The 26,622-nt window shown below is 42.0% G+C and overlaps 1 protein-coding gene across 1 annotated transcript in view; it reads right to left on the reverse strand.

The window, feature by feature from the left end:
• ADAMTS12 (ADAM metallopeptidase with thrombospondin type 1 motif 12) overlaps positions 1-26,622 on the reverse strand; it is a 574,502-nt gene that overhangs the window by 367,132 nt on the left and 180,748 nt on the right. The gene's annotated exons all lie outside the window — the stretch shown is intronic.

The following is a 26,622-nucleotide window of genomic DNA, read 5'->3' on the forward strand; positions in this document are numbered from 1 at the left end:
TTACCGAAGAACTGTGCACATGTGATACCGCAAATAAAAAACACCCATGAGGTAATCTATATGAAAGACAAAACTTATTTAACTTACTGCCGATTCAGCGATCAATTGTTATCATTGAGGAAGCCGCTACTGGCATTACATTTCCCCTGCAGCGGCCACTACTGGGGAAATGTAGCATTACATGGTGGGTTTTTAAATGAATGGTTGTCTATGTAATGCATGGACGGGCAAGGTTTGCCAAAGCGGGAGCCACTTCGAGCAGGGTACTCACCCTTTACAACATCCTAATAGGGCATATTGACAGGGAAAATATATGAGACAACTTTAGTAAATTAACTTTTATGCGAATGAAGCTGTGCCAGATAGCGTTTAATGATAATTTCAGTCAAAACGTAAATTCTTTTTATTAGAGAAAAGCAAATATTCTATTCTACAGCCATATGGTTGGTGGGTGTGGACACTATCACAAACTTTGCATTGGGGCCTAGAATCTTCAAGTTACCCCTCTGTTTTCCACCCATGTGACGGCTGAGGCTGTTTGAACTACATTTTCACCAACTTCAATTGGTACGTTGGGAGGACGTGTAGTGGGTGCCAATGTACCGACTGTATCGCTTCTATTATAATATGGATGATCGCATTAAAAAGTATTCTATGATTTTAACATTAAAGGAATACATTGTATTTATATGTATTCCTTACATTGTGTAATGTCTATGGCCGCGGACCATCGATCAGACACCCTCTGATGGTCCCGGCCATTAACGTCTGTGTTCTCGGCGGCATCTCCCTCCAGGGAGACGCTGGCACTCACTTCCAGGTTCTGAGACTGTTTCCCGCAGGGCGCGCGCGCGCGTGCATGGCCTTAAAGGGCCAGTACGCGTCCAGTTGATAATAATCAGTAATTAGCCCAAAATGCTGCTGGGCTATAAAAAGGGCTCTGCCCACTTGATCCTTGCCTGAGCATTGTTGTATACCTAAAGTTTGTCTTGCAAACGGACTCCTGGTGTTTTCCAGTTCCCAGTGTTACCCGTTCCAGCTGCCTGTACCCTGTATCCCGTGCTACCGTGCCTCTGTGCCATCTACAGTGAAAGTCAAGTTGTGTCACCGCTACTGTCTACATTGCCTCAGGTAGCCTTTCTGGACTATAGACATTGTATTGTACCTAGTTGACCAGCTGCTATCCCACAACGCGGTACGGCCCAGTGGGTCCACATCCCGCGAGGTGACACATTGTATAGTCCTCGATCTTCATAAATGATACGTCATGGAGCCTACTCACCAAAAAATTTGGTATTTGAACATATTATCATTATCCAAGCCCCATAATCACTGTCGTCATATTAGTATTCTGCAGGGGAGTAGTCATTATTGTAAAATTACAATGTTTGATTATATTTCCTACATTGACTCTAAACATACTCAGGACAGTGCTGCTCTGTTGTTATGGCCGGTAGAGGCTTCTGTTGTGGCCTAGAGCGAATAAAAGTACCCGGATCCACAGAGTCGAATGGACTTGATGGATCCTCAATGCACTTACATCTTATCTCCAGGTGGACGCCCATCAGCAGCTTCTCAATGTGGTCCCGGATGTTGATGGTATTTTTGGAATGACCCTTTAAGTGAGTACTAGCTGTTCAATAACTTTGCGATTAACTTTACATCCATAGACAGAACGGTATGGGTGAATGTGAGTAAAACAGGCACTATCTATACAGCACTGGCTCCGAACATCTTGGTTATAGGATTGTAAATAAAATTCATTGAAAGTTACTTAAAGGGGATGTATGGATAAAAGAGTCTGAAGTCAATCGACTAAAGTGGGACCATTTTAAAAATATATATATATTTTTAAAGGGGGTTTCCCACAGAAAATGCTTGTAAAGTCTAATTGGTGGGGACCCCTACGTATCACAATGGGTATCCACTGACCACCATGCAAGTCGGCTGCCACTTCCAGGTGGACATTGAATGGAGAGGTGACCTTGGATTTCTCTATTCAAGTATATAGGATGAACAGAAATGCCCACAGGCGGGGGCTCACAGGCTTTCTCCTGGCAGGATTTATACAACTTTATACATGAAAAGACGGAATAAAAAAAATTAAATGATATATCCCCAAGCTCAGCACCTCCCCCTCTATCTTATGTTGCCCTGACAGATCCACTTAAAAGGGGTTGTCCAGTTTAGAGAACCCATTTTTATACTTAATAGAGAGAACTCCTCTGTTCAGGATCCTCATCTCTTGGGCAGAGTGAGAGAGGTTATAATATATATATCTCTCGCTCTGGAGAACCTGTCCTTTCCTGCATTTATTTGGCGCTGTGTAATGCTTAATTTTCGCTGTGGTAGCGCTACAGAAAGATTAAACTGTTAACATTTCCTACAAATTACAACTGATCCCTGGGGTCCCAGCAGGGGGAGACTTTGTGATCATCTTATTGGCAAGAGATCCTTTTCTACAGTTTAAAACTTTATGGAGACATATTATGTTCAGAATACAAAGAAGACATTGATAAGATAGTTCTTAATGATATTGGCTGTATGTTTGGGGTCGTTGTCCTACTGCAGAATAAATTTGGAGCCAATCAGATGCCTTCCTGATGGTATTGCATGATGGATACGTATCTGCCTGTATTTCTTAGCATTGAGGACACCATTAATCTCCTGACCAAATCCCCAGCTCCATTTGCTGAAATGCAGCCCCAAACTTGCAAGGAGCCTCCACCATGCTTCACTGTTATTGTACCACTCTCCAGGCCTTCAGCGAACAAACCGCCTTCTGTTACAGCCAAATATGAGAAAATTTTGACTAATTTCAGAGCACCTGCTACCATTTTTTTTGCAGCCCAGTTCCTATGTTTTTGTGCATAGTTGAGTCACTTCACCTTGTTTCCACATCAAAGGTAAGGCTTTCTGGCCGGAATTCTTCCATGAAGACCACTTTTGGCCAGACTTCTCTGAACAGTAGATGGATGTACCTGGGTCTCACAGGTTTCTGACAGTTCTTAACTGATGCACCGCTGGATATATTCCGATTTAGAAGGGAAGTAATAATGATGTATCTGCTGCACTGTTTCCTTAGCCAATCTTTGAGTCTACGGTCCTCAAAGTTGCCCGTTTCTTTCTTCTTCTTCTTCTTCTTCTTCTTCTTCTTCAATAGAGCTTGATTTGCACATCTTGAAACCCCAGTCTGCTTTGAAATCTTTACCTGGGAGAGACCTTGCTGATGCAATGCAGTATAACTACTTTGTGTCTTGTTGCTGTGCTGAGACTTTCCATGGTAGACCTGTGAAATGAAACTGTCTTCCACAACCTCACCTTTGTAGGAGAGTTTGGCTGTTCCTTACTCAATTTTAAGCCTCCTACACAGCTGTTTCTGCTACAGTTCTTAACAGTTTTTCAACCTACATATCAAAATGATGATCATTATCACCTGTTTGGTATACTTGGTTTAATCATAGATCTGACTATAATCCCACAAAATCCATGACTTTGTGCAAGTGTACATAGAACAATTGATGCTGTTTTGAAGGCAAAGGGTGGTCACACCAAATAATGATTTGATTTAGATTTCTCTTCAGTTCATATTCACTTTTATTTTAATTGATAAGGAAACCTATTAACAATTCTATTTTTGAAAGCATTCTTAACTTGCAGCATTTTTCCACAACTGCTTAAAACTTTTGCACAGTACTTTATATCCTTATATGAAAGGGTTCATAAAGGGTTCATATAAAAAAGGAGTGGCATACCATTTGTGCAATTTGTGAACCTGCATAAGGGCCCAGTAGGTAAGAAGGTCCATTGACACATTAAAAGTAGCTAGCAGCTTCCTAGTGTTGCTATAGAGCTATTAGTGAGCAAGGGGCCCCTTTTATAGTTCTTGCACAGTACCGCTCTGCTGTCTCTGTCCACCCCAATGTCAAATATAGGGTAAAAAAATAATAAATGTAAGAAATTCAAAGTCATCATCTTAATAAGGAAAACCAAGACCAAAAATCAGAATTTCATTCCATAGTGTAAAGATAATGCATGTTTTGCATTAGTGTTGTTACTATATAAGAACTACTCTATGTAATCCTAGAAATACTTGTATTCTCTATAAAATTACAAAGCTGGAGCGTCTGATTTCTTTTTTTAGCACAATGTTATGTAATGTTATTCCTTCTTGAAATGTATGAATAAATTGACAACTGGGTGATTCATTTCCCATTGTTAATATAGTGTGTCCTTATTCAGTCTATCATTTCCCAGTGACTAAAGCATCAGACAGTGTAGGGACACAACCTATTGACAAGGGGAATGGTAAATGCCAGTAAATGTATTCATGCATGTCCAGTAGGAATAACAGAGGAATAGCATAGCGCATAGTTCTCAGAGAAGATGCTCCAGAATTGTTATTAAATGGGGAATGCAAGTATTAACTAAAACAGACATATCAGGAGAGGTGACCGATCATCTTTACTACACCACACAAAAGAGCTGACAGATCCTCTATACTACACCACACAAAAGAGCTGACAGATCCTCTATACTGCACCACACAGGAGAGCTGACAGATCCTCTATACTATACCACACAGGTGAGCTGACAGATCCTCTATACTATACCACACAGGTGAGCTGACAGATCCTCTATACCACACCATACAGGAGAGCTGACAGATGCTCTATACTACACCACACAGGAGGGCTGACAGATCCTCTATACTACACCACACAGGAGAGCTGATAGATCCTCTATACTACACCACACAAAAGAGCTGACAGATCCTCTATACTACACCACACAAAAGAGCTGACAGATCCTCTATACTACACCACACAGGAGAGCTGATAGATCCTCTATACTACACCACACAAAAGAGCTGACAGATCCTCTATACTACACCACACAAAAGAGCTGACAGATCCTCAATACTACACCACGCAGGAGGGCGGACAGATCCTCTACATTACACCACACAGGAGAGTTGACAGATCTTCTATTCTACACCACACAGGACAGCTGACAGATCCTCTATACTACACCACACAGGACAGCTGACAGATCCTCTATACTACACCACACAGGACAGCTGACAGATCCTCTATACTACACCACACAGGAGAGCTGACAGATCCTCTATACTACACCACACAGGGCGTGGCCTAGCAGCAGATGTAAGCGGACGTGTGTCGCTGGAGCTCCCGCTGTATCCATCCTGAAAGTACAGAATATCCCTGATTTACCTGGTAATACTCCGAACTGGAGACGGGGAAGCTGGAGGAGACGATACCGCTTAGCACAGCTGCAATGACCCAATCTAAAAAGCAAAAAACACCGCCAGCGAGTCCGTGGTCGGGAAGCCAAGATGGCGCTGAGGAGAATGACTGCAGGAGCAGGCACATGCGGTCTAAAGCAGCAGACAGGCTGGAGAGATTTGCACGAACTCCTCGTGCACACGGCTCTGCAGCAGGCAAGACGCCAGTGGCTAGCAGTGGGAAGGCAGGCAGCCTGGCATCTGGCTCGAGATATTCCGTGTTGGGGGAGAACACGGTGAGTGAAGAGGAGGAAGAGCTGGGTAGTCAGCGACGGGACAGGCGGGCTGATGAGGATGGTGGCAGAGCGCTTCACAGGAAAGACCAGGTGAAAGAGCCATCCCTCACAGACATACTTGCTGCAGTAAAGCAGAATTCCTCGATTTTATCTATGCTGACTGGGCAGGTGGGAAGCCTGAAGGAAGACATTCTGTTGTTAAGAAATGATTTGCAGAAAGTGGCAGAAAGAACCACAGTTATTGAGGGGAGAGTGTCTGAAGTGGAAGATGTTATACCGGAGCTCAGACGTGATGTACAGTCACATTCTTTGGCGGTGGTTGCCCTGCAGGCCAAGGCGGATGCTTTAGAGAACCGGTTACGCAGAAACAACGTGCGTTTGGTCGCAGTGCCGGAAAAAGTGGAAGGCAATAACTCAGATGAGTTTTTTGAAAAATGGCTGCTGGAGCAGTTTGGCCGGGAGGAGCTGTCTCCTTTATATGCTGTTGAACGGGCGCACAGAGTACCTACCAGACCGGGACCGCCAGGGAGACCCCAGAGACCGGTCTTAGTGAAGCTGTTACATTACAAAGATAGAGATAAGATCCTGCGGAAAGCAAGGGAATGGCAGGATATCTCCATTAATGGCGCTAAAATATCCTTTTATCCGGATTTCTCTGCGGAAGTGCAGAAGAAGCGGCTGCAATATTGGGACGTAAAGAAGCGTCTGAGGAACTTGTCCATACCATACTCCATGATGTATCCGGCTAAATTGCGGGTAGTTGCATTCGGGACTGCTTCATTCTTTGAGAACCCCAGGGAGGCTGCCAGATGGCTGGATTGCAATGAGACGCGGCTGCGGAGACCGGCTGGAGCAGAGGATGCATGAAAGCCCGCGTAGGCGGTGAAGTTTGGAGTCAAGGAGTCTTTTGCGGGACTGTAGTTTATTACATGTTGTTCTGCTGTTCTCCTATGTGCGAGCACCCTTGTCCGACACGCGACAGAGTGATATCCTTTTAACAAATTGGCCGTACTTGTTGGCAATTATATTGTGGGATCATTACTGGGTACCTAATGTATCTGTAAAATCTGCTGATTGTGTGGGATTGTTTAATACATATGAATAGCAGTGGGAGCCACAGCTCACTGGAAGTGGTGAGAAAGTTACATGGTTAAGTTGGAGATGCCATTGGGGCATGTTAAAAGTTCACACTATGGTGTGCCTCTGCTGGATAGGAGAGACAGTACATGTCGCTCTGACCCGTTTCGGAGGGGAGGTTTTGTACGGGGGGGAGGGGGAGGAGGGAGGGGACGCACGGCCCAGTATCTCGGGGGGTACCGGTTTGGAGTAGCAACGGATTTCTCTATGATATGACGCCTGATGGGGTCGGTTAAATGCTTATCCTGGAATGTCCGGGGAATACGGGAAGCTAGGAAACGACAGGCAATCTTCAATTGGGTTAAACAACAAAGTGCCTTGATAGTGGGGCTGCAAGAAATGCATCTGACTAGAGAATCTGTGTCCTTATTGCAAAGAGTGTGGATTGCACATGGGTTTCACTCCTTCCATACGACCTATTCCAGGGGGGTGAGTTTGCTGATACATAAGAGCCTTCCCTTTGTCTGTCATTCGTCTTTCTCTGATGAGGAGGGGAGATATGTGGGAGTGCACTGCACTATATATCATTGGGAATGTATTCTAGTTGTGCTGTATATCCCTCCGCCTATTCTAGCATTGTACTTAAACGAGTTACGGAAAAACTTTCCAGGTGGCCTGAGGTACCGTTAATCTTGATGGGGGATTTTAACGCAGTGATGTCTGAAGGGTTGGATAGATTTCATAGGGGAGGGGGTGGGCAAGGGGGAGACCTGACTGCCTTTGGAAGATTAATGGTGGAACTGGGCTTGCGGGATATTTGGAGAGATAAACATCCAGGGGTGAGGCAGTTCTCATGTGCATCGTCTACGTTCCAGTCTCTTTCACGGATAGATTTGGTAGCATGCTCCGCCTCAGCAGTACCGTATGTGGCGCAAATTGAATATCTACAGAGGGCATTATCGGATCACTCTCCGATGGCGGTGACGCTGGAAGTGGGTGTAAGACCTACCAGGAACCCCGGGAATTGGAAGCTGAATGCGTTCTGGCTGAAATTGATGGATGGCGGGGAAATAAGGGACTTGATCGCAGAATATTTTACTTTTAATACTCGGTGCCGCAAGGGGTGTTATGGGACGACATGAAGGCATGGCTGAGAGGAGTATTCATTCAATATATTAAGCGAATTAAAACTAAGTCTAGGCAACTGGGAGAAAGCTTGGAGGATCGAGTGACAGAAACAGAAGGGAGACATGTGGAGGATGAGACTTTAGCAATCAGGGCAGGCATAAGAAGCGGAACTAACGAAACTGCCAAATTATTATCATAAAAGGCGCAAAATGTTTGAAGACCGTTATCTCATACTTACCAACTTTTAAAACCCAATTTTGTAAGCCAACTAGGAACACCCTCACAACTGCCAGAAACCAGTTGCCCTTTAATACAAAATTGGCGTAAATCCCATTCAAAATAGTACTGTTTGCAAGCATTCATTCTGAAAAATCAAGGCCATAGGACAATTTTCAGAGACCACAATGTCCATAAGGCCCGGCACTGCTTAGATCGATCACGTCTAGTGTCTTTATTAGAGCCCTTTTGGTCAGTCTGACTTAAAGAGGCTCTGTCACCAGATTTTGCAGCCCCTATCTGCTATTGCAGCAGATCGGCGCTGCAATGTAGATTGCAGTAACGTTTTTATTTAAAAAAAAACGAGCATTTTTGGCCAAGTTATGACCATTTTTGTAGTTATGCAAATGAGGCTTGCAAAAGTCCAAGTGGGTGTGTTTAAAAGTAAAAGTCCAAGTGGGCGTGTATTATGTGCGTACATCGGGGCGTTTTTAATACTTTTACTCGCTGGGCGTTCTGATGAGAAGTATCATCCACTTCTCTTCAGAACGCCCAGCTTCTGGCAGTGCAGATCTGTGACGTCACTCACAGGTCCTGCATCGTGTCGGACACATCGGCACCAGAGGCTTCAGTTGATTCTGCAGCAGCATCGGCGTTAGCAGGTAAGTCGATGTAGCTACTTACCTGCAAACGCCGATGCTGCTGCAGAATCATCTGTAGCCTCTGGTGCCGATGTGTCCCCGCTCGTCTGACACGATGCAGGACCTGTGAGTGACGACACAGCGTGATCTCTGGAGAACACGGCTGTGTCTGCACTGCCAGAAGCTGGGCGTTCTGAAGAGAAGTGGATGATACTGATTCGTCAGCATCATACACTCCCATTCCTAACGCCCAGCTAGTAAAAGTAGTAAAAACGCCCCGATGTACGCACATAATACACGCCCACTTGGACTTTTACTTTTAAACACGCCCAGTTGGACTTTTGCAAGCCTCATTTGCATAAATACAAAAATGGTCATAACTTGGCCAAAAATGCTCGTTTTAAAAAAATAAAAACGTTACTGTAATCTACATTGCAGCGCCGATCACAGGCAATAGCAGATAGGGGTTGCAAAATCTGGTGACAGAGCCTCTTTAATATTAAATTGGTTAGCTCTCTGACTATCCTTCAATCAAAAGTTATATATTGTTGATGTTAAAGATGGGTACGTATGGGCACCACTATGTAAGAAAGAAATCTATATGGAGTGCTGCAGTAACATTCAAAAAGTATGCATACTAGGAGAGCGGAAAAGGCACATGTACAAAATTGCGCACACCCATATATTGTTGATGTTGACCTCCAATTTGACTTCTAACAACCCCTCTAAGGGCTATTTGGATATGTTGAAGAAAGAAAAAATGTGGAAGAAAAAAAAGTAAGTAAAAGTAAGTAAAAGTAAGTAAAATAAGCCGGAGAAAGGGACCTGTCCGGTCCTGAAACGTGTAGTGTTTTGACAATAAAATATCAATATTATAACCATCTACATGTATTGAATACTTTCCTGCCAGGCGCCCTGTCCCGAATGCTGCACTTTTTCTCCCTACTTCTTGATTTGGATATGTTGACCTTCACTGCTGACCTTGAGACCCTGGGATACGGCTGAGCTGAAATACCACACACAGCTTATGGACTCGTGTCGCATTGTTTTTTAAATAAAGAAGCTATGTTTTTCTATTCCTGTACAACCCCTTTAAGAAAAGGTTCAATCTTATAGAAACTCCATCTATTACGTGTATTGGAGAACTTCGGCAAAGATCATCTCTCTATCTGAAGGGCCTGGTACAACTGTGCCCCTGTGGTGGTGCTGCAGGGAAATTGAACACTTAATGCTGGCTTACCAAACAGATCACAGCTGATCACTGGGGGTCCCAGTAACATATCAATTGGGGACCCTTATAACAAAACAGGGATGGTCAAAATCGGACAACCCCTTTAAATCCTGAGGTCATCAAAGTAACATGTACTGTATAATGTTCTATAGGAAAGGTGATTTATTACATAATTTAATAAAGATCTTGCATAATAATTATTATTTTCTATTACTATAAGTGGTTCGTTTTTACGCTTTGTGTCATATGTTTCTATTTTTTCCATCATTTTAATTATATTCAGCATTTGCTATAAGGGCAATATAATTAAATTGACTTTTATCTGAATCTGCCTGACGTATGGTTTATTATAACCTCAAGAAATCAATATGCTCATCTGCTGAGTATAATTCAGAAGCGTGGAGATCTAAGAACAAAAGTAGATCTACCACATACAGTGCACAATGTAGATTGTAAACTTCTAATTAACAGAGGCCATCATTGCTGAGCTTCTTGGCTGAGTGAACCAACTTTGACATGAGCCATTACACATATTAGATTATGCTCCTACATCTTATGACTTACTGAGGTGGACTCAAAGCCATAAAGCATGAAGCTCCTGGGTTTTAACACCAAATCTGTAACAAGGCCCCCTCACCCACCATGTGGCATTTATAATACTGGTGTCTACTTATGTGGCAGAGGATCCTTAAAGGGAATGTGTTGTTAGCAAAAAATGTATTTTTTTTTTTTAGTTAAACAATTAGTGTGTGGGTGATTAAACATTGTTCTAATTTTTTTTATTTTTTTCACGAGTCAGGAAATATTATAAATTGGATTCAATTGGATTCTAATTTATTATATTTCCCATTGCTGGTCACTAGATGGAGCCATTCCCAAAATTGCAGCATTGCATGTGGTAAAGCAACCACATTGCTTTATGCTGCAAAATTGGGAAAAAATCCCTCGCTCTAGTGAGCTCTCAGAATCCCCCCCTCCTTTATCCTGGCTAGTGCCGGGAGAAACGAGGGGTTTGAACGGTCTAACCTCCTACACTGTGTGTCGCCATTTTTTGAGCTAACACACAGTGTAGTAGGTTAACATACACTAGTAAACATACAGTAAAACACGAACATACATAGAAATCACTTACCTGCTCCAGTCGCCGACGCTCCCTCCGGACCGTCCGCTCCGTCTGCTGCCGCTGCTCCATGTGCACTAGTCCGGAAGCCGCGACCGGAAGTAGTAATCTTACTGTCCGGCCGCGACTTCCGGTCCACAGGAAAATGGCGCCGGACGGCGCGCATTTCAAATTGAACAGTGTGGGAGCGGCGCATGCGCCGTTCCCACACAGACGGCGTACACCATAGTGGATGGAAATGGCCCCGTTCACAGTCCCTATGGGACTGGAGCTGCCGTATTCCATGTCTGTATGTGTCGTTAATCGACACATACAGAAATGGAAAAAAAAATGGCAGCCCCCATAGGGAAGAAAAAGTGTAAAAATAAAAAAAAGTAACACACAAACACACAAATAAATACAAACGTTTTTAATAAAACACTAACATCAAACTGATATAAAAAAATTTTTGGGGGTGACACTGTTCCTTTAAGCCATAAAAATGCTCCAATGGTCCCTGACCTTGATGTTACGTGTATACTGTGGTAAACAGGGAAAAACTGCTATATAACTCTTATAATCCGGAAATTGATTGTGGGTTAGAAATATTATTAGACCTTAAGGCTTAACGTGTTCGAGCATGAATTCAGTAAAAGAACCAAGCATACAGCATAGATACAGTAACAAAACAAAGCTTACTGCATACATATGATAATAGAACTGTGGTTACTGCATAGATATAGTAACAGAACCAAGCTTACTGTATATATATGGTAACAGAACCAAGCCTTAACATAAAAACCATGCCAACTGCATAGCTATAGTATCAGAACCAAGCCTAGAGCTTAGATATAGTAACAGAACCAAGCCTAGGGCATAGATACAGTGATAGATAGATAGTAGATAGTAACAGAACCAAGCTCACTGCATATATATATTAGCAGAAACAAGCCTAAATCCTAGGTATGGTAACAAAAGCAAGCTTACTGCATATATATGGTAATAAAACCAAGCCATAACATAAAAACCATGCTAACTGCATAGATATAGTAAGTGAACAAAGCCTAGACCATGGATATAGTAACAAAACCAAGCTTACTGCATATATATGTTAACAGAACCAACTCTAAAGCCTAGGTACAGTAACAATACCAAGCTTACTACATATATGTGGTAAAACCAAGCTCACTGCATAGATATAGTAACAGAATAAAGATATCTGCATATATACAGTAACAGAACCAAGTCGAGAGCATAGATAAAGCAACAGAAGCAAGCTTACTGCATATATACTGTATATAACAGAACCAAGCCTAGAGCATACATACAGTAACAAAACCAAGCTTACTGCCTAGATATAGTAACAGAACCAAGCCTAGAGCATAGGTATAGTAACATAACCGAGGTTACTGCATAAATACAGTAACAGAACCAAGCCGAGAGCATAGATACAGTAACAGAATAAAGCCTACTGCATAGATAGAGTACCAGAACCAAAGAATCCTTATATATTGCAGTATGTTGCATTTATCTATGCTCTACTATTAGGCCTTGCCTCTGGCAACCGATCAACACCCCGCAATTTTGTAGCTGGGGCGATCAGGGCACATAGGGAGCCCTCTTCCTCTGTCTAACCGCTCGGACCATTGCAGGCAGCTGCCAACTTGAGATAGGGCACATCCGACGTAACTGTTGCTAAGGTGTTAATAATAAAGCAAAAGTTCCTGCCACTATCGCTACATAGAACAAGTAAGTTTAATCAAGACTACTATTGAGTATTAGATTTAGTTTAGGACCACTTTAGACTTAGAATTGAGCCTAAAAACTATAAACCGAAAGTTAAGCTGATGAGAAGCCTGCCCTGGGGGTTAAAAGAAAACCTCCAAAAACAGATATTCTGTCGTGTATAATGCGCAATTTCATTGGATAAAGTAGTGAGAACTTAACGTTGGCTTGTCGCGATCTCTGTAGAAAAGGAGCTTAATAATAATGGTCAGTGATCTACCTTCCTCCAGGGGGGCACAAAATAAATTGTGATGTGTTCTTACTATCCCAAAACACTTATAATAATAGATAAACGTCAGTCCTGTATAAACTTCACAGAATATTCGCCCTGGCATTTTTCAAGGAACCCAACTAGCCTTAAATGTAATCTTCTTGACCGGTTCTCTAGGTCAGTGACTTTGTCCTGAAGCAACTTGTTACACATTATTGGTATTGATGTGTCTGTAACGTCCCGAACTATAAAACAATTACGTTGTTTATTCTGCACGGTGAACTCAGTAAAAAATAAAATGAAAAGCAATGCCAGAAAGTCGTATATACCCTATATGGTACCAATAACAACTATAAGTCGTATCACAAAAAATAATTCCTTCTATAGCTACTTCGCAGAAAAATACAAATGTTATGGGTCATGGAATATTGCAACACAAAAACAAATACTTTTTAAAAGTGTTTTTATTGTACAAAAATAGTAAAACATAAAAAAAATATATAAATTTAGTTTCACCGTAATGGTAATATGGTAATAAAGTTTTTATCTTTTTTTGTATATCACACGGTAAATGGTGTAAATTTAAGACGCAAAAAACAATGATGGAATTACTATTTTTATTTTTTTTCTATTAACCTCACATGGCTATGTTTAGGGGAAACAAAGTTATGGCTTTTGAAATGCAATGATGAAAATTGCTTGGACATTAACCCCTTAACCCCTTAAGGACTGAGCCTGTTTTGGCCTTAAGGACACAGCCTATTTTTTCAAATCTGACATGTGTCACTTTATGTGGTAATAACTCCGTAATGCTTTTACCTATCCAAGCGATTCTGAGATTGTTTTCTCGTGACACATTGGACTTTATGTTACTGGCAAAATTTGCTCGATACATTAAGTATTTAATTGTGAAAAACACCAAAATTTAGCGAAAAATTGCAAAAATTAGCATTTTTCTAAATTTATATGTATCGGCTTGTAAGACAGATAGTAATACCACACAAAATTGTTGCTAATTAACATTACCCATATGTCTACTTTAGATTGGCATCGTTTTTTGAACATCCTTTTATTTTTCTATGACATCACAAGGATTAGAACTTTAGCAGCAATTTCTCACATTTTCAAGAAAATGTCAAAAGGCTATTTTTACAGGGGCCAGTTCAGTTGTGAAGTGGATTTTAGGGCCTTATATATTAGAAGCCCTCGATAAGTCATCCCATTTTAAAAACTTCACCCCTAAAAGTATTCAAAACAGCATTTAGAAAGTTTATTAACCCTTTAGATGTTTCACAGGAATTAAGGCAAAATAGATGTGAAATGTTCAAATTTCTTTTTTTTTTTGCAGAAATTCATTTTTCATCTATTTTTTTTGTAACACAGATAGTTTTACCAGAGAAATGCAACTCAATATCTATTGCCCAGATTCTGCACTTTTTAGAAATACCCCACATGTGGCCCTAGTGCACTTATTGACTGAAGCACCGGCCTCAGAAACAAAGGAGCACCTAGAGGATTTTGGGGCCTCCTTTTTATTAGAAAATATTTTAGGCTCCATGTCGGGTCTGAAAGGCTCTTGCGGCGCCAATACAGTGGAAATCCCCCAAAAGTGACCCCATTTTGGAAACTACACCCCTTGAGGAAATTATCTAGGGGTATAGTTAGCATTTTGACCCCGCAGGTTTATTGCAGAAATTATTGGAAGTAGGCCGTGAAAATTAAAATCTACATTCTTTCAAAGAAAATGTAGGTTTAGCTAAAAGGAGAAAATGCACCACTACTTTTGTAAAGCAATTTCTCCCGAGTAAAACAATACCCCGCATGTGGTCATAAACGGCTGTTTGGACACACGGCAGAGCTTAGAAGGGAAAGAGAGCCATTTGGCTTTGGAGATCAAATTTAGCAGGAATGGTTTGCGGAGACCACGTCGCATTTGCAAAGCCCCTAAGGGACCAAAACAGTGAAAACACCAAAAAAGTGACTCCATTTAGGAAACTACACCCCTTGAAGAATCCATCTAGGGGTGTAGTGAGCATTTTGAACCCACAGGGGTTTCATAGATATATTTAGAATTGGGCAGTGAAGATAAAAAAAAAACATTTTTTTCCAATAAGACGTAGCTTTAGCTCAAATTTTTTCATTTTCTCAACAAATAAAGGAATAAAAGAACCCCAACATTTGTAAAGCAACTTCTCTGGAGTACGGCAATACCCAATTTGTGGTCATAAACGGCTGTTTGGGCATACGGCAAGGATCAGAAGAGAAGGAGCGCCATTTGGCTTTTGGAGCACAGATTTTGCTGGATTCTTTTCTTGACACCATGTCACTTTTGCAAAGCTCCTAAGGTACCAGTACAGTGGAAACTCCCCAAAAGTGACTCGATTCACGAAACTACACCCCTTGAGGAATTCATCTAGGAGTGTAGTGAGCATTTTGACCCCACAGGTGTTTCATAGATTTTATTAGAATTGGGCAGTGAAAATAAAAAAAAATCCTTTTTCTTCAATAAGACGTAGTTTTAGCTGAAAATGTTTCATATTCTCAACAAATAAATGAAAAAAAGCACCCCAACACTTGTAAAGCAACTTCTCCTGTGTACGGCAATACCACATATGTGGTCATAAACTGCTGTTTGGGCACAGAGTAGGGCTCAGAAGGGAAGGAGTGCCATTTGGCTTTTGGAGTACAGATTTTGCTGGATTGGTTTCTGGGCGCTATGTCGCATTTGCAAAGTCCCTGTGGGACCAAAACAGTGGAAACACCCCAGAAGTGACCCCATTTTGGAAACTACACCCCTCAAGGTATTCACCTAGGGCTGCAGTGAGCATATTAACCCCACAGGTGATTGGCAGAAATTGGTGTGCACTCGATATTGCAGAGTGAAAATGTTTTTTCAATAGATATGCCAATATGTGGCGCCCAGCTTGTGCCACTGGAGATACACACCCCAAAAATTGTTAAAAGGGTTCTCCCGGGTATGGCGATGCCATATATGTGGAAGTAAACTGCTGTTTGGGCACACTGTAGGGTTCAGAAGGGAGGTAGCGCCATTTGGCTTTTGGAGTGTGGATTATGCTTGTAGTAGTCTTGTATTGAGTCTTACTGGTGTTTCCGTTTATAATGTCGGGGTACATGTAAGGCGGGCGTAGTATATAAGGGGCATAGTCAGGTGGTATAGTGGGGTAAAAAAAAACAATAAAATAATCCATAGATGTGTGTTACACAATCCTTTCTGCACAGGCCGGTGTCGCACTAATAAATGGTCTTTACTTATTCCCCTTTTGGTCCACACTCGGCACCTTTGAAGTTTGGGGAATTTTGCTGGGAAAGTGTTGTCCTGGTATAATACGGGCACCGTCGCTTCCAGCAGATATGTTTGGGCCCTCCCCTTCCTGGTTCCCTAATTTTAGGGGCCTTGATAATTCGCCACTTGAAACAGAAGAAATGTTCCCCTCGAGCCGGCACAACTACATATTTTTCTTTCCTGATTTATTGGTGCCTTGACTAATTTTATTTTTTCATAGACGTAGTGGTATGACGGCTGGTTTGTTGCGGGACGGGCTGTAGTTTTTATTGGTACCATTTTGGGGTACATGCAACATTTTGATCACCTGTTATCCTTTTTTTTTTGGGAGGCCAGGTGACCAAAAAACAGTAATTCTGGCATATTTTTTTAGTTTTTTTTATACAGCGTTCACCACGCATTATAAATTACATGTTACTTTTATTCTGCAGGTCAGTACGATTCCGGTGATACCTAATTTATAGCACTTTTATGTTTTACAACTTTTTGCACAATAAAATAACTTTTGTAAAGAGAATGGATTTTTTCTGTCGCCATGTTGTGAGAACCATAACGGTTTTAATTTTTCGTCGACGGAGGTGTATGAGGGCTTATTTTTAGTGAGACGAGTTATAGTTTTTATAGGCACCATTTTTATGTACATGCGACTTTTTGATCAGTTTTTATTAAAATTTTTGGAAGACAAAGTGACCAAAAAAATAGCAATTATGTCAGTATTTTTTAGGTTTTTTTTTTACGGCGTTCACTGTGCGGAATAAATAACATAATAATTTTATAGTTCAGGTCGTTACGGTCGCAGCGATACCAAATATGTATGGCTTTATTATTTTTTTCAATAATAAATGACTTGATAAAGGAAAAAGGGCGATTGTGTTTTGTGTTATTATTTGAAACTTTTATTGTATGTTTTACAACTTTTATTTTTACTTTTTTTACACTTTTTTTTACACTTTTCTTTAGTCCCACTAGGGGACTTGAAGGTCCAACTGTTTGTTTTATGTTCTAATACATTGCACTACCTATGTAGTGCAATGTATTAGAACTGTCAGTTGTTCACTGACAGCAAGCCGATCAGGCTCCGCCTCCGGGCGGGGCCTAATCGGCTAACGTAATGGCAGATAGGAATCCATTGTTAGGCATCCTGTTGCCATGGTAGCAGTCGCCAGCCTTGCCATCGCATGGCAAGGCTGCCGATTGCATACAAACCACTTTGATGCAGCGATTGCATTGAATCGCTGCATTGAAGGTGTTAATGGCAGGAATCGGAGCTAGCTTCGGTTCCTGCCGATAGATCGGGGTGTCCGCTGTAACATACAGCGGACACCCACTGCTGACGACGCCGGCTCAGCTTCTGAGCCGGAAGCTGAGCCGGCGCCATCTTGCCGATGGTACCGGAAGCCTCCTGGGCCCCGCCGACGACGGGGCATAGGAGGATTCCGTTACAGGCTGATCGGGAGGTAAGCATTAGCCCTCCGATCGCCTTTGCAGCCACCGGCAACCCAGCGATCACGTTGCTGGGGTGCCGATGGCTATAAACTCCTCACATGCTGCGATCTCTATTGAACGCAGCATGTGAGGGGTTAATCGGTCGGATCGGAGGCTAGCTCCGGTCCTGGCCGATACCTCAGGGTGCCAGCTGTAACATACAGCTGTCACCCGGCGGTGATGTCGCTGGCTCAGCTCCTGAGCCAGCTTCATCTCCATCACGTACAGTTACGTGGAGATGCGCGAAAAGGCCATCTCCCATCAAGTAACTGTACGTGAAATGGCGCGAAGGGGTTAAGGGCTGAGCCATTTTTTGCTTTTTCATTTTCGTTTTTCACTTACCGCCTTCCAAGAGGCATAACTTTTTTATTTTTCAATCAATAGAGTGGTGTGAGGGCTTATTTTTTGCGGAAGGAATTGTAGTCTCTAATCTAGTCTACTAATTTTATTAGTATTTACAATATTCCAAAGCAATTTAGATACATTGCAATAGTATAAAAATGCTCTCAAAATATCTCCTCTAAACGCACATCTCAACACCCCCCCCAGAAGAAAAAAAGTTGTAGTTTCTAATGCCACCATTTAAAGGGAAATACTAGTACGTGATAATGCGTCAAGGGGTTAAGGCCCAAATTAGACTGGCCACTAAAGGGGTGAGATACTTTTCTATAATGGCACCAGTGATATTTTTCTGGGATTTCTAGGGCATACTGATTGAGAAGCCATCCCTAGCAATTTTCTATCTTCAGTGTTGGAGGAACGGAGTTAGGATTTTGTTTCCTAGGCATATTAGAGAGCCACCACAATCCAAGTCCAAGCGATCAGCTGGAAGTTAAGATCCAGAGCAAAGCACCATCCAAGTGCAGGAATTCAGCCTCGGCTGCCACACAGACCACCAAAAAGGCAAATTTTTCACAGCCAGAGAGACCCAGCCAAACATCAGGACTGCAGTATGACCGACAGCTAGAGAAACCCAACCAGACGTGGGCTCAACAGAAAGACAAGTGGTCAGTCAACAGAGGGTCAAAGCCTCACAACCTCACAGACAGGGGTATCCAGCCCAGGAAAGGCAGAGAATCACCAACCAAGCAAAGCAACGAGCAGCAGAGCAAGGGATGCCTGAAGCACCTTGGCGCTGACAGTAGCCAGCCGGTATCCAGCTCAGGCAGGCAGCTGTTTAGGGGGTCTGGGGTCTGTATTTGTTTAGAGGGTCTAGTCTGGTGTCAGTTTTCATATAGAGGGTGTGATGTCTAGGTTCTGTATTTATTTACTTGTATTTACTTGTGTCTGGAATTAGGGGGCCTGGGGTCTGTACTCTTTGAGAAGGTCTGGTTTGAGGTTTGTATTTATTTAAGGGTCTGTATTTGTTTAGAGGGTCTATATTAATTTTAGGCCTTATTCACATGAACGTATTAAATGTCCGTGTAACTGCCGTTGAAACAATGGCCGTCACACGGACCTATATAAGTCAATGTGGCCGTTCACACGGCCGTTGTTTCAACGGAGCGTGTGAAGGGTCCGTGAGAAATTAGGACATGTCCTATTTTTTCACGCTTCACGCATCCCTCCATAGACTCTAGTCTATGGGGGATGCGTGATATCGCTTTCTGAAGCGCTGAGCACGGATACATTTCAGATGTTAAAAACTACAGTTTTTCATGTCCGAGATGCGCAACACCCTTGTGAATTTAGCCTCAGGGTGTGATGAATGGGGGTCATATGGACTATTTATGAGTCATACACTGTAGCTTGGGGACATGGCCGATATAAATAAGTGGGGTATAAAGGGAACATTTTTCTAACAAAATAATGCTACATGCGACACTTTTCAAAATCTCCCTGATGTCCCTTCTTATAAATTGCCAATTATGGTTAGAATTTTGTTAGGGTCCGTTCACACAGAGTTTTTTGGAGCTGATTTTGATGCGGAAACCGTGTCGGAATCCGTGCCAAAAAACGGCCGAAATGGATTTCAATGGGAGGCACAGGCATTTTTTTTCCCCAGCATGGCTTTTAGCTGCTTGCGGGGAAAAAAAGCAGCATAAAAAAGCAGCATGTCCTTCCTTGCCATGGTTTACGCCTTTGATCTCCCATTTAATCAATGGGAGGCAGAAAAAATCTGCAGTGCTCGTTTCTGAGCATTTTTCCCCGCGTTTTTTTGTCCTTGCATTTAGCTTTAAAGGCTATAAATACCAATTCATATAAGTATACAAATATTTTACTAGGAATCAATCAGCAAAGATGTCAAGTCTCTAGCAAAAAATCCTTATTACAAATGCAATAAAATATCATGTTGCCTTAATCCCGAAATTGACAACCCCACATTAAATGGAGATTACCCACCACGCGTCAAAACGTAATCCTTCCCCACACTGTCCAGCAGTAAATAAAGATATAGTTACATGATCCATTTGGATAAATTGTCTTATTATAGAGTGTCTGCTATTAGGTTTCTAGTAGTAATTGGGATCTCTGAGCAGTTTTACGTCATATTTACGTCAATAAAGAGGGTTTTAGAGAACACTATGAAGTATTCTGCACACACCCTCCCTCCTAAAATAATGTACAGCTTCAGATCAAAGCTCTTGGCAGGTAACTTGTCAGTAAATCTTGTCAGCGAATTGTGGATGATCACATTGAGGAAGAATTAAGACAAAGCAGCATTCTTTGGACTTAATTTTTCCACCAAACTGATATTGGTTTTTAGGCTGAGGCTCCACAGTAGTATTTACATTTTTCTTTCCATTTTTTTTTTATCGTTCCAACGCATCTAAAATAAAAATATAAAATGAACCAATTTTGCTAATAGTCTTGATTAAAACAAACATTTTGTGTATACGGCTCTTATTTAGACCTATGTGTCTCCACGGTTACAGACTACGAACAAACCTACGTAGTCTAATCCTGCAGTCATGTTTTACTGTTTTCTATCGGCCCCCATTTCCCTAGTAGGCCTGCAAGCAGAGGAGACAGGAGGAATGGAGTCAGACAACACAGAGTTTGTTTGTAGTCTGCTACCGTGGAGACACATAGGTTTGTATAGGAGCTGTAGACTCAAATCGATAGGACATTTTTAATTTAGATTAACATAAATTGACACAAAGCTAAGCCAATGGTGAAGCAATTCAATGTTATCTATTGTGTGCAAAGACTTTATGGTAATTAAATCTGCAGTATTCAAAGCAAACAACATAAAATGCACACAATAGACAGGAAGGTGTGATTGATGTACAGGTATCGTGTAAATCAGCAGTTTTAACCTCCCCAATCTCTCTCTGCTCAGAGTAAATCCCAGATGTATGGAGAATGAGATTCATTCATGGTCATTGAACCATATAAGAAAAATGATTTCTTAAAGGGCAAGCAGTCCTTAACAATAAATAAATCAGGATTCTCAGCAGTAAAAAAAAACAACATGTCAGCAGATTTTTTGAACCAAGGTATTTTACAGTGTTGTACATGTAATGCACGTGGTGCAGCTTACAATCCTATTTCTCTATCTAAGACATACATACTCTGGGGGCCAATAACATAGCAATCCAATTAACGGGTTTGTATCAATAAAATATCCCCTTTTAACATTATATTGGGGCCCCCAAACTGGACCCTCCTTAATGGGCCATAGCTATGTATAAGCGGCTTCCACCTTGCTATGGCATGTACCTTTCCAACCGGATAAGGCACCACCAGCAGCTAGAGGTTTCACGGAAACGGTTGTGATGGTTTAACATGTCCATTATTGGAGTCTTTGTCTGGGACACCTTCTATGGCCGTTACTTAGTACTCTGTATACCTTCTTCTATTGCCGATCTTCTCTAACACACACTCAGTCTTCCACTTATTGCCTTCTTCTGTGGATGCTTTCCGTCCTCCTTGCATTCCGGAGCTCCTTGCCCTTCATCACTCCTTGGTCTACACAAGATCATTTTATTCTAAAAAGCCACCAGCGCTCTTCTGACATTGAACATGACAGTGACACAGAAGATACTTCAGCTCCGATTGACCTGCCAATCTCCTGTTCCTTCATGTGGAAAATAATAATGAGGTCTATAGACCTAATGCTAAAAGAATTGGAAGAGATGAAGCAAAAAGTGAGCCATAGGAATCTGTAAGAAATCCTCATTCCTCTGGTTATATCCAAAAACCTAAAGCATTCTCTAAGTGAGGATTACAAATATTGTGAAGCAACAACCTCAGAATTAAAGGGCTCCTGGAAGTAATTGCAAAGGAAGTAATTCCATCAGTAGCAACCTACGAAATCCCGAACATAAGGAGTTAACCACAGAACAAGTGATTTGGGCATTAAAGGGGTTCTCCGCTTTGGATAATCGCTACTTGCTATAATGATCCCTTGACAATATGCTGATCACAAAGTGTCCCCCATGCTGAGATCCCCAGCGATCAGCTGTAATTTGTGGAAAAAGTGATTTCCCTGCAGCGCCACCACAGGGGAAACTAAGCAACTTTTAAAGATAAGACATCTGCAAACATCCATTTGTAGGTGACTTTGGAGCCAATCACTTACCACTTGGGTCTATTTCTTAGGCCTCATGCACACGACCGTGTTTTTGCGTCCGCAATTCAACCGCAAATCCACGGGTAAATTGCGGACCCATTCATTTCTATGGGCCCATACACACTATCCGTGTTTTCACGGCTCTCCGCATGTCCGCACATCCGTGCCGCAGAAACTACGGACATGTCCTATTATGGGCCGCAAATGCGGTGCGGACATGCCAATAGAAGTCAATGGGCCCGTGGAAATTGCGGATACACCGCCGTGTGTCATCCGCAGTTTTGCGGATTTGCGGAAGTGTTGCTAGGCGACGACCGGGAATGAGTTCTGTCGTCATCATGTTTTACCTAGGCTTTTTATTTTTCATCCGCATTTTGCGGATTACATACGGATGAACTGCGGAGGACATACGGATGAACTGCGGATGACATTTCACGGAACACGGTCCTGGAATTTGCGGACCAGAAAAACACTACGGTCGTGTGCATGAGGCCTTAGTCTGTGTTCACATCACGTTCTTTGGCCTAAGTTTGATGTATACTCCGGAAACATCTTACAACATAAATGTTAGACATAGGCGGTGACGCATGCCTAGCAGTGGTATCCGTTACCCACAGGCTATAATGGTCTAAGTTTAACGGATACGTCATGAATTCTCATGACCCTTTTCATGACGTATATGTTAAACGGATTCCATTATAGTCTAGGGGTGACGGATGCCACTGTTAGGCATCCGTATAACACATCCGTCACCCATAGGCTCTTACAGTATTTATTTAACGGTTATTTCTTGACAAGCTATTGAAAAGTTTATGCTGTATATATTTAATACTGTGGCATCCATCACCCATAGGTTACCATGTTTAAAAAAAAAAATTTAAGGTATAGTTTTTTTTTACTGGACTCTGCAAGATGGAAAGTGTAGTTTACCACGCTAATCCATATTTTTTTTTTTTGCCGTTTACATGCATATACCAACCAGATGTAGGCCAAATGGCTACGTCTGCCAATGGAGCCCTATAGACACGGTACACGCTAAACGTAAACAAAAAATGTGATGTGAACAGCCCCATATAGGATTATTCACAAATAACCTATTACATCATATTAACACCTTAACGACCACCCACCATCTTTTGACGCCAGGCAGTGCATGTCCTTAATCTACAGCGACATCTTTTGTTGTCGCTTTAGATGAGGCTGATGAGCGCTCCTGTGAGCGCTCATCCTCTGAGCAGAAGCTGTAACTAATAGCTCCTGAACTTAGAGGAGCCTGCTGAATACAGCTGGGGTCGGAAAACATTCGGACCCCAGCTGTTTAACCCTTTGATCGCCGCCGTCCGTGACCATAGCAAGATCAAAGGGAGCTCCCCGCTTTGATCTCGTCATCGGAAACCCGGTGACGTGATCAAACACCGGGGAATCCCTCTGCAGTCAGCTCTGGGGACCGACAAAGGACCCCAGGGCTGTCTGTTCAGTAAGCCTGCTGTTCGGGCACACTATGTGCTGCCCTAACAACAACAACAGCCTGTGTCATAGTGACACCGTATCATGTATTAGCATACAGGAGTCTGCTAATACATTGCAAGTAAAAAATAAAGTTATAAATAAAGATATCCGTTAATAGGATTTAAAAAAAAATAACTAAAAAACAAAATAAGTAAATAAAAAAAGTCCCCGAAAAAAAAAAAGTCATTATTTTGCATAAAATATATTTCATTGCCCCTACACTAAATAAAAACAAAAAACCTACACATATTAGGTATCTAAACGACCGTAATAAGCTGAAGAATTAATCTAATGGGTTATTTAGCTTAAAACATGAACAGGATAAAAAATAAACAAAAAAAAACGATGCAGAGAATCGCTTTTTCTTATATTTACGCCGTAAATTTTTTTTTTTTTCTACATCCAAACTATGAAAAAAATAATAACATTTTTCCCGCATAAAACAAGGCCACATACGGCCACGTCAATGAACAAATAAAAAAGTTATGGCTGCTGAAAGCCAGGGAGGTAAAAAATGAAAAAAGTAGCTGGTCATTAAGACCTTTTAAGGCCCGGTCATTAAAGGGTTAATGATATGTCCTGTGTGGACAATAATAACAACAAAGATTATGATGCAATTAAAAGTGCTGTAACGGTGGAGGGTGGGTGCTCAGAATCATTTGGTGGGCCCAAGAACCCCCAGTCGGATACTGTCCTGATGTGTAGAAACCTTATAAAGCCTTTCCCTTGCTGCCTCTCCTACCTACATATTCACTAAATAGTTGTTATAATTCTCTGCCATGTTATAAATACAGTGGAGATGCAACCCGGTCACCAGTCACCGTTTCTGAAAGCTTGCTCAAATTACACTTTCTTCTCCTCCCCTCCCCTGTTAGTATACTTCTACATTCTGCTTGAATCATTGCTGATGCTGCTGTAATCACAGGACATTAATAGCTAGCAAGTTCTCTCTCCATATACACAGGCATGTTGTCATTCACTTTTAGAAAAAGATACTCAAGTTGTTTTAGTTCTATCTCTCTGTGTTACATTTTATCTATTTGTCTATCGCTGCAGTAGTTAAAGTCACATCCTAATCTTCCCCATACTAAAATAAATGGAGTATGCAGCCTGCAAGTGAATGAGCCTATAAAGCAGCATTAATTTGCTTATTCTAGATTTGAAGCTTGAAATTACACACTTAAAGGAGTTGTCCACTACTGGGCAACTGATGTCATATCCACTGGATAGCTCATCCTTACATGATCTAAGGGGGTCCGACACCTGAACTCAGCACCATTAAGCTGCTCCGGCTGCCTCTCAGCATCGTACGTATATGCCAGAAGCAGTTAGCGCCAGCCACTGAATAGCGGCGAGCTGCCATACAGCAGCTCTGGTCCTATTCAAGTGAATAAGAGCAGAGCTACAGTTCAGCAGCACGGCCACTATGCTATGTACGGAGTCAACTGCTCCCGGCTCCGTACATAGCATAATGGGCCTCATTCACACGACAGGGCCCGAGTGTCGGCCGGGAAAATCGGCCGTTTTTGGCCGATTTTCCCGGCCGGTTTGCATCCGATTTGCATCCGTTCCGATTCCGTTCCGGGCCATGTTGCCGTTTTTACCGGCCGATTTGGACCCGATTTGCATCCGTTTTTTTTCCCTGACCGTTTTTTAATCGGATGAATTTTTTTTATATTATCTTCACATTACTAATAATGTTCATTCTTTACTTCATTAGTTTTCAACATTCTTTTGTATGTCCCCCTGGACAGAGCGCTTGATGTCTCTGTCCATATCTGGATAGGGACATCAGGGGCAACTCCTGAAGTGGAATCTCCATGTGGCCGGTGATTCCACTTCAGGAGTTTCCCCTGATGTCACTGTCCATATATGGACAGAGACATCAAGCGCTCTGTCCAGGAGCGGAATCCCCGAACACACGGGGATTCCGCTCCTTCAGGGAGCTAAAGTGGGGTTAGCACATAGCAGAGCGGGGAGATACCTCCCTGCTCTGCTATAGTGGCGTCGCTGCAATAGTAGCAGCCGCAGCAGCAGCAGCTGCTAGCGGCACCATCGAAGGTGTCGCCGGGCCAGGCCGCTTTTAACACCAGTTCAGGATCGGGCTATTTTGCGCCTTCAGGACCAGACAGCCCTTTTTAGCACGTGTTAGTTATAGCCATTTAACTTTTTTATTTGTTGGGCTAACTACGTGATTTTTGCGACGTTTTTTTCGTAGACAATGCAGGTTTCTTTTTTTATCGTTTTTATACACACCTTTTTTGCTATTTTAGAATTTTTATTCATAAAGTTTGAAAATATTAGTAAAAAAATAAGCTTTTTTACGTTTCAGCAATTTTTTTTTGGTAACATAGTTTTACCCTAAAATAGACCTTTTATTTGTGATCGTCATTGTCTACCGTAAATTTTAATATATTACATGTCTATATTAGGGTAATTGGGTCAGCGCTAGCATTACAACAATGATTGGCGGGGGGGGGGGACTTTTTTTTGGGGGTGGGTATTTTATGTGTATTTATTATTACATTTTTTTTTGCACTTTACTTTACTATTTTTTTATTACTATGGTCTGTCCCTCAAAGGTCAAAAAAGACCTTTGGGGAACTTTTAATATTTTTTTTCTTTCTTTTACACCATGCTTTTCCACTGTAACTGGAGCTGCACAGCAGCCCCAGTTACAGGGGAAATCAGCCCTCTCATAGTGACGATTGACACTAATAGGGCTGTGCTGGGTCTAGTAAGACCCAGCAGCAGTCTGTCAGTAACGGCACCAGTCACATGATCACCGGGAGGAATAGAGACAGCGCCGCTGCTGCTGTCTCTATTCCTATACACAGCGTTCATTGAGCGCTGTGTACAAATCATCAGAGAAGACAGAA

The sequence above is a fragment of the Rhinoderma darwinii genome, chromosome 1 (assembly GCF_050947455.1).
Source record: "Rhinoderma darwinii isolate aRhiDar2 chromosome 1, aRhiDar2.hap1, whole genome shotgun sequence".
Classification (NCBI taxonomy): Eukaryota; Metazoa; Chordata; class Amphibia; order Anura; family Rhinodermatidae; genus Rhinoderma; species Rhinoderma darwinii.